General features: G+C 36.7%; 1 pseudogene; it reads right to left on the bottom strand.

Moving 5' to 3' along the window:
• Positions 1-2682: 2682 nt before the first annotated feature.
• Positions 2683-3707, bottom strand: LOC116865940 (annotated as a pseudogene).
• Between the last annotated feature and the right edge of the window lie 1871 nt (positions 3708-5578).

The raw sequence follows: 5578 nt of genomic DNA, 5'->3' as shown, positions 1-5578 counted from the left end.
CAATAATTTTAAGTTTAGTGAAATCCTTCACATGTTCTTGGGTAAATACGTTCCTCCTTTCCAAACTAGGACTTCTCATCCATAAGGCCCAAAGTTGCTAAATGAGGCAACAACAACAACAACAACAACAACAAAACTCAATTGTGTCACTGGGAGCAATGGTGAGAGGGCATTTGGACAAAAGTATTCTATACACTGGGAATATTATAGGCATTAAGCTTAAAGGAATCCATGCATATTGTGTTCATTGTTATACCAGCATTGCCATATTGTGGAGTGCTTTCCCAAGGCACTGTTCATGACCCCATTATAATAAATCAGTAAAGTTATTCTTGAGTAAATTTGCTGACCAAGATACCACAGACAGAGAAAGAAAACACAAACACGTAGCCACACCCATGGCAAAACAAAAATTGCACCAGACAATGTTAAACAACTAAGGGAGACCTTATTTGAAATTATTACAATAGGGAAGGGGACTGAACTCAAGTTCACTAAAACAAAAGGAGAGATTTTAGGGACTGAGATGAGCTAGTGGAAAAATATTAGAGGGCCTTGGGGTTAGGGTTATCAGTGGTATGTATCCAACACATTGAATTATTCCTGAGTTTGCAAATGTTTTTTTCTGGCAGCAGGCTATCTACATTTGCTAATTGTTGCTAATTGAATTTAGAAGCCTACCCTCCTTCAGAGACTAGGTAGAGTGTTATCTTCTTTGAAGTTTACATTTCAAAGAGATTGTTCTTAAGTCCTTGAGACAGACATTTCCTGAGTTTAAAAAAAAAACTGGTAAGAATTTGGGAGAAAATTTATACACATTCCAAAGGGATAAAATAAAAATTTATAATTAAAAGTAAATTCTATTAAAAAAAAAAAAAGGTTAGCGGCCTATAGTCTGGAAGAAACCTGTCTAAAGTTTAACTAAACTGTGGGAAGCATTATGGTAGGTCTTCATAACCTAGGACATAAACCAATCCAAAAATGGATGAATTATTTACTATTCAAGGGTAGAAAGGATCCAATGTGATCAATCTACTACAATCTATCACACTGGCTAGCTGAACTCCTCCAAGGACTGTGCCATACTTAAGGCTCACCTTAGTGTTTACAGTGAATTGGTTAAGCATTCCGCATTCAGCGGCAAAATTACAGGCTCAGTGAGAGGGACCCTGTGTTGCCAGGCCCAGGCATATTTACCAAGCCAGTTATTATGGCTTTTCTTTTCATTAGAATGAAATGTAAGTAATAGGGTGTCTATGGATAAGATATTTTTGTTGTTTTCTGTCTTTCACTTGGTTTTGGTTTTATTATTTGGTATTTTGGCAAAGCAACAATTACTAAACATGTGATACCTTTGTTCACTTATGTAGGCCTATCTGTAGGACTTTTACCTGAGTCGTTTGGTCAATTATGCTTGTACTGATAATATTTGATAGATAATTTTGATCAGTTAACTCAATGAAGCTTATTTCAAGGATGCAAAATGTTTCAAAGCTGTGTTACAGTCCCTTTAATGGCTATGTTTTTTCTGATCACTTTGACTCCTGGTTCATAGCTCTTCTGAGTTTCAACTCACTTTTGCATTCCTAGAATCCTAGGGTTTGTGTTAGAGTTAGTAATAGGGTTTAATTAGTTAATTAAGTCCTATAACAACAGGAATACATCCACATGTATGAGGATTTTATATTCAAGAATGTTTTTTGATGTTTTATGTTGATGGTTTTGATGTTTTGTAACATTCTTCTTAATAGTCAAAATTCCAAATAACCTTAGTGTTCATGAGAGTTGAAGGGATATATAAATTTTGATATATTACTATACGAGACATTATATTGCCATGAAAACACATGAACTGAAAAGAAACAACTCAGAAATGAGGATGGATCACACAAACAGCATGTCAAGTAACTGAACTCAGACAGATCCAAATGAATGGATACTACATGATTACATTTAGATAAAGTACAAAGCAGCCAAGACTACAGTATTGTGTTGGAATTCAGGATAGTGTTTATTTTGGGGAAAGAGAGGGGATTGTGATTAGAAGAAATATTAATGGACTTTTAGAATACTGGTGAAGACCTATTCTTGATGTGTTTGTGATTACACAAGAATCTGTGTGAAAATCATAAAGTTGTATGTTGTGGCCCATATAGTTTAATGTATATTACAACTCACATAAAAAATTAAAAAAAAATTCAAGATGTCACAGTTGCACATGAAAATCATTATATCCTAAAACATGGTTAGCATTTTTTTAGTACTTAGTAAACATTGTTTCACTTGAAATTTTTCCCTGAAGTGAATTTGTATTAATTAAATATGCTTTCTGATAACCTAGTTGAATTTTCTTCTTTTTCTTCTTCTTCTTCTTCCTCTTCTCCTTCTTCTTCTTCTTCTTTTTTAATTGGTCACTGAGGCCTTTTGGTTTTTTGTACACAAAACTACTGAGTATCTTGCCTGTAGACACCTCTGAGATTACACTGTGAATACACATGGCTCCAGACACTTGATGAGAAGCAAGGTGAGAAAAAGAGTGTTTTGAGCCAATTGCATGATTATAGAGCTTGAGTTTCCAAGAGTGTTCCAGATGGACATGTTTGGCCCCTGCTTCTAAGGAATCAGGGAGAGAACATCACATGGATGAAAGAGAGGAGTTAACTATTAAGGGAATTCCAAGTATCAATTGGGACTCTGAGCTATCTGTGGGAACCTCAGGAGCAAAGGTTTAATCATTCCAATAGTGCCAGAAAGACTCAGGAGCTCACATGCTCGCATAGGGTTTCTGGAGTTCCTGCCAGTAAACTTAACCTTGCTGCCCAGTTGCTCTTTATTTCTGAGGTGCTGGCTATACTTGGTGAAGTGCTCAGATCAGAAAGGTGTACCACTTTTGATTTGCCTGGAGCAGAACCCCAACACCAGGCCAGCAACAAATGTGTCTTTGGTCTCTCTAGAGGGATGAGACATCATCAAGTCCCATGCATTGGACTGGACCAATTTGCATGCCTGAAAACACTTGGTCTCAGAGCCAATTTGGTTCATTTTAAGCAGGAGGAAGTTACAAGATTTCTCACCTAGGAAATCTTGGAAATATGTTTTGAGTTGATAACTGTTGAGACCATTATCTACCACCTAAATTCCTGTCCTGGCTGTGAACTTTTTTTGAGCTTCCAAGTCACCTTGATTAAAGAGATGTTCTATAGACACCACTGGTTAGTCTTGGTGAAGAATTTGTACAGGTCAGTCAGTTTGTCAGATGTGATGTACCTACTTGAGTGATCAGACAACCTGAAGCCCAGATCACACTTTCCCTGACTGGAAAAACTCCAAGGCAGCCATGTCCATGCCAATGACAACTTTATGGGTATAAGTGGTTATCTTGATCTCATTCTTCAAAGCTTCTTTTTTATTATTTAGGATGTTAGTAGTCAACACACTTTCATCCTCCATGTTGGTGGCATCTTTCCCATATTTCTTCTTGATGATATTCTTCAGGTTGTGGTGAAGCTCCACTCCAATGCACATGACTTTGTTGAGGTTTGCTGTACCAAATGGGAGGATTGTGTACTCCTGTATAGCCATGTCATTGTCAGCACTGTAGCAATGTAGAGGTATAGGGGCATCCCATTCTCAATGGCTCCAGCCTTGCAGACAGCCAGAAAAACTCCCAGGAGGGAGTAAGCATCACATTAAGACTTGTTTTCCATTAGATCATTAGTTTATCTTTCTTCTTGTATTCAGGTTCCTGCTAATAAGAGTAGACACAATAGTTTTTTTTTTTTTTAAAGATTATTTATTTATTTGACAGACAGAGATTACAAATAGGCAGAGAAGCAGGCAGAGGAAGAGGAGGAAGCAGGCTCCCTGCTAAGCAGAGAGCCCGATGTGGGGCTTGATCCCAGGACCCTGGGTCATGACCTGAGCCAAGGGCAGAGGCTTTAAACCACTGAGCCACCCAGGTGCCCCAGACACAATAGTTTTATTGATGTGCTCACAGCCTTTGAGACACAGGTCACCATACAGTGTGATTTATCATTGTTTATGAGCTTCAGGACCTCTTAAACAACAGCTAAGTCACTTTTGAGGTTCAGAGATCAACTTAAACAGTGGGATCCTCATGAGAGTGAAAGGTCTCTGGCATATACCTTGAGAATAGACATGGTTCATTTCTGACTGCTGGATCTCATGATAGAGGGAAAGAAACAGAGTGTGCTGCAGACACAAAGGGTGACTATTACGCTGCCAGGTTTGTGTGTACCAAATTTCCCCTGAGCTCTTCTCTGTGCTGTCTGCCCCGATGTCTTGTCCTGTTCCCAGACACCTGATCATCTTATTTTAAAATGGAAATTTACACTATAAAGCTCTTTATATCTTGATAACAATTGTTAACTCTGTCAACACATGTACAATTGTTGGAACACTGCACTTTAATAGTACATTTTGATGCAATTTCTTCTAACAGACCTAGATACACCCAAAATCTAATGTATGGCTCTGTTCTATTCACCTGTTTGATCATATTCTTTTCTTCTTCTTCTTCTTCTTTTGTTTCATTAAAGTCATTTTTTTAATTTTCATATTTATAGTTACATTCTATCTTTTCAATGTATTTAATTTTATTTTGTATATCTAAGTTTTTTTTTTTCTTTACAATTTTAAGATGTCATTTCCTCTAACAAACTGACCAAAATACACTGAGGAGATAGTATATTGCTCTGTTCTCCTCACCTGTTTATATTGCCTCCTTTTTTTGTTGTTGTTGTTGTGGTGGTGGGGTTTTTTTTCTTCCTCTTTTGTTTTTTTCTTGTCTTGTAATTTTCATTTTTTATAGTTACATTTTTCTATCTTTTCATTGTATTTAATCTTATTTTTGTACATATATGTTATTCTTTCTTTACAATTTTGGGATCTAGTTTTCTAAAACACACACAGAATCCAGTGAATTGTTCTCTTCTGCTCACCTGCCTGCTTATATTCTCTCTCTCTCCTTTTTTTCCCCCCCTGGTTTTGGGTCTCTTCTGATTTGCTTAGTGTATATTTCTCTGTAGTCATTGTTGCTATTTTAGTATTTTGTTCTCTCATTCATCTTTTCTTCTCTGGACAGAATGACAAGATGGAAAAACTCACCTCAAAAAAGAGAACAAGAAGCAGTACTGATTGACAGGCATCTAATCAATATGGACATAAGTAAGATGTCAGAACCAGAGTTCAGAATAATGATTTTAAAGATACTAGCTGGGCTTGAAAAAAAGCATAGAAGACACTAGAGAATCCCTTTCTGGAGAAATAAAATATCTAAAATCTAACCATTGATATAAAAAAAGGCTATTATGAGATGCAATAAAAAAAAATGGAAGCTCTAACTGCTAGGATAAATGAGGTAGAATAAAGAATTAGTGATAGAGAAGACCAAACAATGGAGAATAAAGGAGCTGAGAAAAGAGAGATAAACAACTACTGGATCACAAGGACATACCATATATGTCCTGGAGAGTTTATTAAAGAGAGCAGACTGCAATTTTTCTGCTCTAGGCCAGAGGTTTGGATGTGGACATTTTTGGTCTGAGCTTTGGAAGAG

The sequence above is a fragment of the Lontra canadensis genome, unplaced genomic scaffold (assembly GCF_010015895.1).
Source record: "Lontra canadensis isolate GAN:19392208 unplaced genomic scaffold, GSC_riverotter_1.0 scaffold1, whole genome shotgun sequence".
Classification (NCBI taxonomy): domain Eukaryota; kingdom Metazoa; phylum Chordata; class Mammalia; order Carnivora; family Mustelidae; genus Lontra; species Lontra canadensis.
This window is presented reverse-complemented; position numbering and strand designations above follow the sequence as displayed.